Source organism: Python bivittatus, unplaced genomic scaffold, assembly GCF_059951505.1.
Source record: "Python bivittatus isolate LINGU-HERP-01145 unplaced genomic scaffold, Pbiv_v1 ctg000220_np1212, whole genome shotgun sequence".
NCBI classification, from domain to species: Eukaryota; Metazoa; Chordata; class Lepidosauria; order Squamata; family Pythonidae; genus Python; species Python bivittatus.
The window spans coordinates 7,371,112-7,385,828 of NW_028277048.1; positions in this window are offsets into that span (position 1 = coordinate 7,371,112).

The window sequence follows — 14,717 nt, forward strand, 5'->3', positions numbered from 1 at the left end:
ATGCCTAACTTGATTCTGCTGGTGTGTCACCCCCCCAAAACAAAAGAGAAACAATTATTTACATATTCATCTGTTTAAAAAAAAAAAACAGTTCAATCGTGTGGTGATATGTATTATATAAAGAAACGTCAAATAATTACAAAAATGAAATACGAGTAAAACAAACTCAGTTTCTTTGGTAACTCAAACAGGGAGAATAGTTGTTGTCGGGTGTTGGTGAACGCTAGTGTGTCACCCAAAACATCGTTGGCCTGTCACCATCACTGAACTAGACAAGAGCAGTTTAGTAAGCTGTTTAACCCAGCCAAAATATTGCTTATCTGTCTAAATGAGGAGAACTTCAATTTTGTTCTTTCAGATACTCCTAACAAGTGATTGGTGCTGTCACCCATGTTTGACAAATTCTATATATAAACTATCCTTTGGTATTCTGAAATTTGTATAATATGATTGTTTGTATATGCGCTGCCTCATGTAAATACAGAAGTAGACAGAAGGAAGATGGAAGCATTGTAAGTAAAGGTTTTACAGCAATGAAATGAAAAGGAAAACAAAAATCCACTTTACAAATGTTCTTAAAGAAAGTTGATGCCAGGGCATATCTTCTCAAAAGCTAATGTTATTTCTTCATAGGGTGTTTATATAGCTTCCGAGAGTAGATTGATTATGGTGGGGTATAGATCTGATAAATAAGCAGGCTTAAAATGGCTACACAATTTATCCTCATATAGCATTTATACATACATTTAAAATAATGCAAAAATAGAAGATTATAATCTAAAAATAATAATTAGTATGCCTAAATGTGATTGAACTTTTAAACTCTTGGACTAGAGGCAGGACTAATGTAATACTTTAGCATTAATAGTGAACATCAAAGCATGCTATTTTCAAGTTTATATATATAAATATTAAATAACATAATATCTAGCTGGATGACAGCACCTACCGTGACCTTGGTTTATCTCAAAAATGTACAGTATGTAGAGTCGGTCTTGGTTTGTACTGGGATGGGAGACAACCAGGAAACCCCAGGCTTTCAGTCTGGGAATCCCAAAAAGATTATGGAAGAAGGCAAAAACAATAAAATTGTACAATTTGCCAAGAAAATTAAATGGAGGTATCCATGAAGCTTCTAGGAGCTGACCTTGAAGGAAGCTTTTAAAGAACATAGCAATAGAGTTAGATCAGGTAGCTCTTTCCCCTATAATTTATTAATGGTTAAGGCATCAGGCTAGAAACCAGGAGACCCTGAATTCTAGTCCTGCCTTAGGCACAAAGCCAGCTGGGTGACCTTGGGCCAGTCTCCCTCTCTCAGCCCTAGGAAGGAGGCAAGGGCAACCCACTTCTGAAAAACCTTGCCAATAAAACTGCAAGGACTTGTCCAGGCAGTCTCAATCAGACACAATTGGATGGATTAAAAAAAATTGACTTTTTCCTTCCTTTCTTTTTAAACAGGGTTGCCAGCTGGTCAGCAAAAAAAATAGCCTAGAGTGGTTGAGTGCCTTTTCTAAAATTTATAACTACAGAAATCACCAGGGGATGCTTCCCAGTATGATTTGCAGGAGATACCACTACTCTCAATAGAGCGAATGGAGATCAAACTCCTGCTAAAAGCACATCAGTGAATGAATAGCTGGTAAACATTTGACATCCTGAGTGTTGGGATCCTTCACCTCTGTACCATTTGCTTTGGGTCTTTCTATTCCCCTGCTCCCCTTTCCCATCAAACAACTTTGTTAATTTAACTGCTTTCATCTCACATATCCTGGGCCAAGCTGTTATTGCTGGGCAACCTGTAAAATGTGGAGCTAACCCTGTGCCTGGGGAGAGGTAATAGTATAATGGGCTGGCCAAGCTGGAAGGGAGGGGAGAATTTTTTTCCCCCCAGTTGCAGTAGAGAGGAAATGAAAAGCCGAATAGCTTGGGAATGACTCTCAGTCTAGACGGAGTGCTTGGCAGGGCCACCTGTGACTCAAAAGTGTCTGGAGAAATAAGGAATGGCAGAGAATATTAATGGAGGGAAGGGGCAAGAAGGGGAGCACGCCATTCAGGAATTCTATGAGGAGCAAGTTCCTAAGGAATCCACAGGAATAGGGTCAGTTTAAGGAAAAAATCAGCAACAGCTCAATTTGACCAAAGAAGGATGCATCCTTCCACAAACAACTTTCCCTAATATATATAAGCTACACTCAGCCTCACTGTCTTCTGAATCAGGGTCTGCAGGAACTTGGCTTGGAGAGAAAGGGAAGTGGACAAATAGCAAAACTGCCTGCCTGGTAAGAAGTGGGGTCAAGACAGAAGGTACAGTGGTACCTCGGTTCACGAACGCTTCTGTTCACGACCAACTCGGGTCACGAACAGCTCCGTTCGCAAAAGTTTGCCTCTGTTCGCGAACGCCGGATCAGGTGACGAACAGGATCCGCGGCCATTTTCCCTCCCGTGACACGTGGTCGCGGCTTCCTGTAGGGAGGGGGACTCTCCCTCCAAGCAATAGCCGCCTCCCCACCCGCCTTCCTGTCCTCCATGCCAGAAGTCGCGTCGAGCAAGGTTAGCGTTCTCTCTCTTTGTACTGTATTTTGTTTCATATTTTTGCGGTTTAAAAACAAACAAACATATGGTTCAGAACGGATTAACCGTAATTACATTGAACCTTATGGGGAAATTTGATTCGGGACGCGACCAAAAATCGGGTCATGACCAAATTTGGAGGGGTCAGAACGGATTAACCGTATTTACATTGAACCTTATGGGGAAATTTGATTCAGGTTGCGACCAATTCGGGTCACGACCAGAGTCGTGGAACGAATTAAGTTCGTGAACCGAGGTACCACTGTACATAGAAAGAGGGGAAATTCCAACATAAAGTACATTTAGGTGTTGGGTTGATAAATATTTGGCCTCTGCCTTTTATATGTCGAGAGTAATAGATAACATTGCTTAATTTTTAATTACCACTTCATATGTTCCACTGTTGAATTTAAGCATGGATGACAAGGTCAGGGGTCAAGACCTACAAGATCTGGGTCAAACTGTATCTGTATCATACTTAGGTTGCACCATTGTATTGCATTTTGGCAGGTTCTTGCACAATTGTAACAAATGCCTTTCTTTAGTTTTAAAGAACACACAACTCAGGTTGTCCTGCAAAAAACTGACCTAGTAAGCGCTTTGGAAAAACAGAAATACAAATGCCTAGCCTGTGGGTTGTAGATGAAGAACATATTCTTGCCACAGCAGAAAAAGGAAGTTAGTTAGCCCTCTAGTTTTTCCTGGACATCACCTACTTTTGGGGCATTAAATTTTTGGGGTTTGTAAAAATGTCTAGATTTCACAGTGGATACCTTGTAAGGTACTAAATATTCAAAACCACCCACTAAATACATTAGGATCACAAAACAATATCTTTGTAAACTTGTAATGTGTGCATCATTAAGTTTGAAGACGATGACATGCCTGTGGTGAGATCCACACGTGCAGCCTAGCATTTTATGCAGACACTATTGACCTACTTTTTTTTTTTTTTTTTTGAGTTAGCAGAAAGCTATACTGGCATGAAGTTTGCTGTCTGCATGGCCGATATCCATTATGCCTCTGTTCCCAGTCATCAGATTAGACACCTTAAGGCTGTCTTTGGACAGTGTTGGAATAAGGGAGGAAACAACCTTAATACTGACTCACCTAAAGACAATTTAAGGCTGTGTCACCCATGGGCTGGGGATGAGCTACATAAAAACAAGAATGAATATGTGCCCAGGGCATGTTTGCATCAGGGTTAAATACAAGGGGTGGGGAAAGGCCCTTAATCTGTTGCAATCCTGTAAACTTCTGCATTTGCCCCCAAAACCAACACTGGGAGGGAGGCAACCATTCCAGAAGACAGCTTCAGCTGAGAGATGTTTAGTCCCAGGGAAATATGTTTGGCGCCACTGAGATTTCCCCCTGCTCTCTTCCTCTGCAGCCAGCTTTCCCTACCCTCTCCCCTGCTAGTGAGAAGGTGGCACAGCGAGCTGGGCTTGGCCAGCTCCATTAGCCTTTGGTGCTTTGGCTTTGTCTGCCATATGGCTTGATATGGAGAGCCTTGTATGCTGGGCTGGTGTATCTTGTTCCAGCTCTTGGTGGGGCAGAGTTCATGCCAATGCCATGGGCCCAACAGCGGATGATCAGTAGTGATACACTAGTGAGGTAATGCTATGCTAACTGATTGAATGACTTGATTGCAGTTGGATTAGGGTGTAATTTAAATTATATATACAAGAATACAACTGAATGGTCGCCAGCTACTGACCTAATTTACAAAGCAAAATCTGCTACTTACAGGAACTGGCAGGCAAGGAAAGATGCTTCATTAAGGACAACTTCTGCTTTGGATAATTTTTACTCTTTAAGAGTGTCTTTTGGTTAGTTTAAGCAAAATTGTCCTGTAGTGACTAACGCTACTTCAGATCTGGTAAAGTAAAACAACCCCTCTTCTTTTTTTTTAGGAAGTTCAAAGATAATCTAAATTAGCTAATCTTGTAATTTCTTCTTCATGTATTTTTCATAAATTGATAACCCATTTTCTTGTCCTGGCACATGCAGATTTTCCAGATTAATCTCTTTAAAGACCCAGTCTGAAACATAGGGGAACATCAAACTGATTATCACAACTGTTCTTGGCAGAGAAAACGTAATCTTCATTTGGCCCATGCAGTTACTTATGGAGTTACATCATTAGAATGATTTGTTGTGATTTACCTAAAGCCAGACAGGCTAATGGAGCAAGAGTGGCTGTTTTATATGTTACAGTAGCAATGGTACTATTATTATAGCATGCTAGTGTGATTGGACAAGCAACTTTACAACAGCTTTGCACTACTTTGTTTTAGTAAATGTACACTACTTTCAGGTAACAATTTGTTACTAGGGCATTATTGAGAGATACAGAAAGTTCTATGCTCAAAACCAAGCTTTAATTTGTGTTTCATTATTTATTTTTTTCTCCTGTTTTTTCCCGTTTGTAAGAATAAACATTTCCTAATTAAACATTAGAATGTCCCTAGATTTTGTTTGTTTGTTTGTTTTGCTGTTCCCATAGCAGGACAAGCTAAAAGCCATGTGGGCTGAAATAAATGTGTAAACTGGTCCTTGACTCATTGCTTTCAATAGAAGTTACTTCCATGTAAGCAAGCTTAGGGTTAGAGGCATTACACCTTATGCATGTTTACAGAGTAGTCCCACTGAGTTGACTTAAATCTGAGTAGAACTGCTTAGTATTTTAAAACAATTTGTTAGTTGTGTATCTCTTGCATGCAGCTGTTTAACAAGTAGCTCAGGGTGGCTTAGAATCTTGTGGACGCTTCTCTAGCGTGACTGGTCAAAAGACATTGTGTGGCTGTTCTTTTTCTTTGCCACAATTGTTTGTGCATAGCTTTTTAATGGAAAGGAGAAAGAGGGAGGAAGTGGTAGGAAAGCATGGAAAGATTACAGAGTATGACACAGTTTGGATCACTCCTTTTCACCCTCCACCCTATTCTCTTAAGGAGGAAGTACATTTTTCCCATAAAAGTCTTTTCTGGAAGCACAATAGAGTCAGTATAATAAAGCCATAGCAGTCATAGCATTTCCCACTATTACCACAATTCATTCTGAAGGGATAAAAACCAGATTCCTTGGGCTTGCTGGAATAAAACTGTCTTGACTAACTTCCTGAGAAACATAACTAGAGAGGCCCATCATGTTTCACTGGATAATTGTATAAGATTTTTGGGCAGGACAACCTATCATGCAATGATGCTGGGCAGTTGCAGAATTCAATGATTAGATTCACATATTATGCTAAGCCATAATGTGGTTTACTTGGGTTTGGTTTGTGTGTGGCAGGAATCCGGCCACTGAAGTTTGTAAACCATAGTTTATGGTAGTGGTGAACACCTTCTATTGGCTTGAGGGCCACACTAATCTTTGACTAACCTTTGACACACTAACACTTGACTGCACTCTGGAATTGGTAGTGTTATGGGCTTCATTAGACATTCCTCTGGGATATGTACGACCATATTTTTTACTGTCCTAAGTTGTGGCTTAGCATGTTGTATGAATCCAACCATGATTTAATCAACAGATTAAATCACTTCTGTTTCAGGACTTTTGTCTAAATGGAATATCCCAATTAAAATAGGAACTAGAGATAAAACAGAGTAATATTTAAAGAATAACAATGCCATCTTGGTGCCCAGTGAAATTTATATAACAAATGGTGCACATTTCTCAGTAGATTTTCCTACAAGAACTCCAGTGAAAACCAGATTGAAATTAGTCAACTTTAAGTATTTACCCCTAAAGTAGAACATAAGTTTGCCATCAGCTGGTGATCTCTGACTCAGAAGACTAAGATCTGAGCGCACAGATGGTAGAATATGCTCCTACAAGCACCTTGGCTATAACCTTAAGCAACAATACTTGAAACTCTTTCAAGAAATACGGCCATATATATTCTAGGCACACATATCCTAAAAATAGGATGCATGAGATTTTATCCCCAAAGTGCTTTGCAAGTGGGTCACAGACAGCCTCTGGAATTCCTTAACAATGCTCAGCACTACCATCTGAATCTCACTAATACATAAGAGTAAAGCCACTGGAAAGCAATGCTTCCAATTTTCAGTCTAGTCAGATGGTCCAGAAGGATACCAAGGTCATTAGTATCCAATGATGCTGGATAGTCCATGAGAGTCAAAAGGATCGCACTCCTATATATCTATTTGTTAGAATCATTGGCCAGAAAGATCAAAGCGGATTCATTTAGAAACGGAAACTTAAACCATCCTAGAACAATCCATTTCATCAAAGCTGCCATGCTGCCAATGCTCAGTCACGACAATAAATAGAAGAGCAGTGATAGCCAGCTACTGTTTACATTTAAATGATTATTATTGAGAGACCATCAGGAAATATGAAGGCTGTAGGCTAAATTAGCAAGTGAAACGGCAGATTTTTGTATTGTTGCCAGAAAACTGTCTGTGAAATCACCAGTAGTCGAACTCAACTTGAAGAAGACTTTTTATAGCAAAGATGGGGAATCTGTGGCTTCATTGACTGCTGATTAGCTCCAAGCATCCTTTGCCTTTGGCTATGCTGCTTGGAGCTTCTGGAAGCTATACTTTGGGGGGCGGGGGGAGGTGTCATAGGATTCTAGATTCTTGGTTTCTCCAATCACTTGCCTGGATGAGCTTCTGCTTTTGATCATTATCTGGGGGGGGGGCATTGCAGCAAATTATCAGCCAGTTTTCTCTGCTCAAAAATGGAGCAAGGAGTAAAATACTTAGGCTTCCTCAGTGAAACAACTGCATAAGAATCTTTCTGGATATTGTTTCACCATGTCACCACAATGTCCCTTTTACAAAAATGTGGACCTCAGAATGATGCCAATATTATGTATTAGCCAGTAGATAGTGCCCATTTCTTTCTATGTTGCAAAGTGTTCAATATCTTTAAGCACAACCATATTTGCAGAATCATTCAGATGTCCAGATATTTCCCAGTGCTTCTCTTTTCCTTAAGGATGACCATTCTGTAACAATGTGTCCAATGCATTCTTATTCTATAATATTCTTTTCCCATCTTCAGAGTCTATTCAAAAGTGTTATGTTTACTGTAGACAGGTGATCACAGAGGAAGGAGAGGAGGCAAACAGCTTGCATTCTCTTTTAATTCTCTTTCTTTACAAGATGAGGAAGTGGGGATTAGTCTCAGAACTGACATATTCTCAGATGAAACATGAAGTAGAAGAGAGGACAACAGTTGAGCAGCCAGGAGGACAACTGTTGATTGGTTGGTATATTCAGCAAAGAGAAGTGGAGAGAATAAAGCATATTATGAGAAAATATGGACAATGCAATACTAATATGAATGAATATTATATTGGGAGAGCATGGCTTGGATGACAATATGAGCTAGCCTTCTGCGATGATTCTAATCTAGATATCCAGCTCCTACTGAGTGGAATATGATACCAGGCACTGAAAAGAAATGAACAGAGGAGTGCTTCCAAGTTCCTCCCCCTTTCTTCCTGTCCTGCTTCATCATGTAATTGTACACTGTCATATATGGTTCCCTAATTATACAGGAGTAGCATTATATAGGTATGGTTAAAAGAGACAGATGTGTTTTAATCTTCATATAGGCCCACAGTAACTTTATGAAATGTTTTCTATTTATGTCTAGATTAATCTTGCCTGACTTGATGCAATTTACAAGTATTGCACTACAAGTCCTGTAAGACATTGGTCTAGCACATCTGAAGGTATCAGGAGCAAGGACATTGCTTGAGATGCTGCCTGTCTTAAGAACCTGGGATAGAGATTTGTAGTGCATTCATATAGATTTGTATATTTCTCCATCTATTTATCCTTGAGCCAATGTAAGAGTTGGTTCTCAGACTGATAAGATTAAGCAACTCTTGGGTTAACCACCAGCTGTATATTTGCCTGTTATCAGTGAAGAGAACTGCCCCCTGTTCCCACTACAGTGCACTGTAAGGCTGTGAGAAAAAGACTCAGAAAGGCTCCACCCTAATGTTCTATTTATCTTTTCTCTCTCTTGGGTTAAAATCTCAGTGCAATACTATAGAGTCATTTTGGCTGCTTTTCTAAACCCCATTAGGGATTCAGCTGTGTAGACATCAAGGGGTACACAGTTTCAAGGTGTGAGGGCCAGAATAGAAGAGTCCTGTTGTGCAGCTCACATCTCCCTAACCTTTGATCAGTTAGTAGGCAGGCATGTATATGGAGATATATTGGTTCTAAATTGAAAATCAGTTCATTTGCTGGAATTCTTGAATCACCATTCTTTTATTTCAATAAATCTTGCTAAAGAGAACTCAGTGGATTTGTACTTATTAAAAATTTGCTTTCAGTTCAGCCAATTGTCAAAGGACTGACACCCATGTTTGCTGCCTTTGTTTACAATTTGGCTGGGTCACACAAAATCCAGATGCTAGCTCCTGTTCTAACTTTGAGGGAAGAGAGATTGCATTGGTCTCCCAATGCTTTATCTCACAACAAAAGCTAGAAAAAAAAAGTAAAGCTGAGAGTCCAGAATGTCCTAGGCTGAGCCCTGGGGCAATGCCTAATGCCATGAATTTATTTGGATAAAAATTACACTGAAGCATTTTAAAGCAGTTTTTTCAAGGGGTGTCCTAATGGGAACCAGCCGCCAGAGCTAAGGGAAAGATGGTTTCTATCAGAAGAACAGGGGATGGTTGAATGAAAAACAGGAAAGGGGTGGGAATTGGCTGTAAAGCTTTCTGGAACAAAGAATGATAATAAAGTTTAGCTTATTATTAATTCACCTTCTCATCTTACTTCCAGAACTGTGTCACTGTGATTGAGGCAAATATTCCTCCAAGGACCAGGAACTGCTGGCAAGAGCCATCGGTTCAGCAGGCAGAACTGCCCTTCAGAAGACCTAGGAGAAAACTTACAAAGGCAGGCTTCTCCCCCAGCCCAAGGAGCTCAGAGTTGTTGATTTGGTCAGCCCTGTTAAGTGGACTGGTCTGACCTAATTTATGCTTATTAAGTGAAATGGAAAATGGCCATCAACTGAATTGTGCCCTTTTCTGTCTTTTGTGATGTCATTCTGTATTCAAACTGTATATAAAAACGTACATATTAGGGAAGATGCCTATAATATATGTTAGGGAAAGTTGCATGCAAGAATCAAATTTCCTTGCATCTTTTTATATTCCCAGTACAATGTAAGAAGCTCACAGAAGGGGTTTACAGATGCATATTTGAATGGATATGGAACGGAAAGAAAATGGGTTCATACAACATGCTAAGTCATAAACCATGGTTTACGAAGTCAGTGGGCTGAATTCATACAATACCTTATGCTGAAATATGATTCCTATCCAACCTTGCACATTCCAGATTTGTTGGGCTACAACTCCCATCGTTCACAGCCAACCTGACCATTGATAGCTGTGATCCAAGATTTCTAGAAAGCACCAGATTATAGTACAGATGTATGAATAAACTTCTATCTCATCCATTTTACTGTTGCATGTATTCAATCATAAAGTCATTGTACAAGTTCCTGATTTTGTTTCCAATAAGGTATGCAGCCAAATAAATTCACAGTTAAGAATAAATATGAATGGTCAAGTTCCTAATAATACTCCTGTTAAGTAGATTGCTAGTTAATAGCCCAGAATATTAGGCTCACTAATAAGGATTAATGGCTGTGCCATGCTAAGCTACTGTTTGCTTAGCCACACAACTGGATTCACACAACATACTAAATCATAAACAAGCAAACCACATTATGGTTTGGCAAGTGTGTCAGCCCAGTCAAAGAAGTTGAGCACTACTGAAATCATGAGCCTGGCTCAGAATAAACATTTGTTTTTTGTTGTTGTTTTTAAATCTAGCTTTTTATAGACCTGTAGTCCTGTCAGATGGAACTTACCAACACTCATTACAGGGTAAAGATACATACAACTGGGCTACACTTAAAAAAGGCAATTTTTTGTTGCTGTTAGGCAGTGCGAATTATTTCCAAGAATAGACAGCTTTTATGACCAGATAAATTATACAAATTAAGCTAATTCCACAGTTCATGTTACTCTGCAGAGTGCAGTAGATAGTGTTTACTAATCTCAATAGAAGTTGATTTTTTTCTAGTATATGGTGAACAAGGATCACTGGAGGTGCCAAAACTTACCCCAACTAATGAGAAGCTTAGCAAGCTTCTCTCCAGTTCCTTTGACTTCAGCAGGTACTGCCTTAGCTCACATATCACAGTATGTTTGTTAACTATCATTTATAAAGCCCAGTTGGCTAAATTCACTCATTAGGCTAAACTATAACCCAGAGTTTGTAACTCAGATTATATTATGGCTAGGTGCGATATGTGAAACTCTACTGCAAGGACTAAAACTTGCACTCTCTCTCTGACCTGAAAAGCCCAGATCCCCTGAATTCTCTGCTACCACATTGCACACTTCTCTTGCATTCTGTGGAACTGTAACATATATGTTGAACTGATACTAATTTTTCAGTACAGTACTGTGCCTTCGGGACTGAAGGATACTTACTTGTACTGCAGGCCTGTTTTTTCAAGTTCTCCATATAATTGTGAGGGTAGGGATGGAAGATTGCTTTGTCATGTATATATTTTAATTCTTTCTTCTTGCAGTGTCATGGTTTTAATGGCTTGTGCCTACTAATCTTCAGTGATTTGTACCTTCCTAGCTCCAGCCCCATCTTAAAATCCTGGCTGAGAGTCCAACTTCTGTGGCTGGGGATGAGTAAGAAGCCTTTTAAATAGCACATTGCAAACTGTTGGCAGCTGTGTGACCCCCTCCTCCAAAGATTTGTTCTTCTTTCTCCCATACTCAAACTTTGCTCTACACACACACACAGACACACAAGCCAGCAATTAGGAAGTAGGGAAAGGGGAAAAAAGCAGGCTCCTTCAGTCAGCTGATTCTCAGCATTGGATTTTGGAGTGATCAGAGGAATTGGCAGCCAAGACTGGAAATGTTTGAAAGCCAGTAACTTGATATGACATAAGGCAGTGTTTCTTAAAGTGTGGTCTGAGGACCCCTGGGGGTCCCCCAAGACCACCTCAGGGATCCACGAAATCAAAATTATTTGCCAGACATTTGCAAAAATTTAAAACAATGTCACGCTTCTCATTATTATTATTTATTTGTTCAAACAAATAGGGCTTTTTCATGAAAAATATGTTTTCATACCTAATAGGTTTAATATTGTTATTTTTACATGACTCAATAAATAAATATTGTACAAATGCGTCAATGTTTATTTTTAATATAGTAAATATCAACAAATATAACCCATGCAAACAAAAGCTCTTTTGGGGTTTTCCATAATTTTTAAAAATGTGAAGGGGTCCTGAGGGCAAAAAGGTTTAAGAAACATTGATGTAAGGGATCTCTTAAAGGTAATAATTGAAGCCATCCAATTAGGATCTGACTAGGATGCATGAGAATGTGTAAAACCTTTTCCCCATATTCCTGATAAAAGTTCAGAAGTTGCTATTTGTTCTGCAAGGCAGAAGATGCAGGCCTCCGTAGGACATGTAAGTCTAAAGTCAAACTTGCTTATTTCATACATATATAGACTGGAATCACATATTGTGCTGAACCATGGTTTATTTAATCATGGTGCCTGAATCAATCATAGCTGGCTGGGTTTGAACAACATGTTTACAAACTGTAATGGCTAAGTCCCCATAACACATTAAGCCAAAACCAAACTAATTCTATTATGGCTTGGTATGTGTACAGACACAGCTATAACATGGAGATGGTTGGATGTCTTATTGCTGGGCCCTTCTTCACACAAAGCCAGAAGCATATAATGTTTTGGGGGGGGCTCCTTTGGGTCATTTCCTGAGGGCGGCAGTCCACAAACAGGTCCAACCAATAGAAAACTATAATTTGGATATAAATTAAACTTAATTACAATTAATATGACTACTTCCATGAATTAATAGGTTTCCCCTTGTGTTACGAACTGATGACAACTTTTGGAAGATGCCATACTGTAGGACCAGATGCAGCCCTTGTGCTGCAGATGAAGGACCCCATATTAAGGCTTTAGGTATTTTATTTGGATTTATATTGTGTAAATCCAACAATTGTGGTTTTTAGTTTGTGGAACACCCAGTGCTAGGTGCTAATTTTGGCTTATTTGACAAACTATGGTTAAACAACCATGGTTTAGTGTAATGTGTGAATTCAGTCCCATATTGGGTATGTAGGAGGAGAACCATGTTAGTCTATGGCGGCAAAAAATCAGGAAATTGGTAGCATCTTTTCTGACTAGCAAATTTTTGTAAAAGGCATAAGCTTTCATGAGCTGCAGCTTCATAAGGTGCATGGAATGGCTAAACTGATGTAGAATTAAATTGGGATGAGATGATGGAGGAAGTGAGAGGAAGTCAGGTTGGTTATGTAGGTTACAGGATATGCATCTGGGTTTATACAACATGCTAAGTTGAAAAGTTGTAGGTTAACCTGTTGGATGAAACAACCCAGAGTGTTTTCTAAACCCTGGCTGATGGCATTTTGTATTATTGGGACCCAATCAAATGTAGTTTATTCTGTAATCCATAATTAACTTTAAGTCTGTTGTATGAACATGGCCAATGTATTGCGCAAGTGAAAGAAGCTGCCTAAGATTTGTATCTTTCCTATTCCATTTCCCCCATTCACTTCGGATCTGAGGAGGACGTTGTGTAGGAGAAAAGTGCCCCAGCTCAGCTTCCCTCACACCCAGTTCCCTTTCTTCTTTCCATAGCTTCTGCAGAACAAGGAGGACTGAAAGATATTCCCTCCTCTGGGATCTGCAGCATGGGATTTGGAAGAAATGTGCCCTAGTTATATTCGACTTCCTTATGAATAAATTCAAAAAAGCAAAACGTGGCTCTTAAGACTCTAGTAAGCATGCTGAAGCCATTGGAAACAGGGCTTTTCCTGTGTGACAAAGAAGACAACCCATCATGTCTAATTTGGCCCTGAAAAATCTCCTTGATACATTTTTCTTAGTACCATTTGGGGATGCAAGTAAAAGGGCTGCAAGTATCAATGGATTGGTCATAAAATTTGGTTCTGGGCTTCATGGAAAAGTCAATCCTATGTGGCAGCCCCATGTTACAAAATCCAATTGTGCCAAGGCAACATTCATGTTTACTAAGGGAAGGATGAGGAAGTCATGGTTAGGATGAGACCAAACAAAGCAAATATTTGTTGCAAAGGCAACCACTTGAATATTTAGCTAGATGGTGCATTAGTCCATATGAATGCATCAAAGCTGCATTCAGGTCTGTAGGCTTTTCCCTCTTGCTGAGCTGAAGTGCTCTCTATCTATCCCTGAGTCGGCAGAAAATTATACTTGCATGAAACAGCTGTTCCCACGCGGATCCTATCTTATCCCAGTCACCACCTTTATTATTACCTCTCTTTCCAGTCATTGCCAATCCCCTGCCTTCCCTCAAGATCACGGATGACAAAACCTAACAGATTTTACATACCTTGAGGGGGCTCTTGGTCAATGTTGGAATAGGTGGGAAAACCTACTTCAGTGCTAGTACAGCTAAGGACAACTTAAGCATATCTCAGTGGGTTGGTGCTGCTCCATTTGGATGTCTTAATGTAGTTCTCATCTAATGCCAGAGCTGGATTATTACACCATTCCCCTGAAAATGTGACAAATATTGACCTAACATCCTCTGAAGTACTAAAACAACAACAGGAATAAGGAAGGGCAGGAAGCTTGGTGTGCATCAAAGGAATTGTTACAAGGGCTATGCGGGGGACCCCAGCCTTAGTTCCTCCCAGGAGACATCATTGCCTTCCTAATCACATTAGTTTGCCTTCTTTTCTCTTTTATCCTTCCAGGCAGTCATATAAATGAGAAAATACTGGACAGAAAATTAGGAGATATCTGAGAGGATTCCACCGCAGAAACCTGAATGCTAGACTGAATTACCACACAAATGGAAAGCCATCCATCTTTCTTATGGTGGCAGGTTTCTTCCTGTGGTAAGTAACTAAAAGCCATGCAGTCCACTGGTTAAGCCTAGCCAGAAGGTCAGGAAAAGGAAACTACTCAAGATGATCCAGCAATTTTTGCTACAGAAGCAGAAACACAGTTGGGTCTGAGATGGATTGCCTGTACTCCTACTCCTGCTGTTACGCTGACATG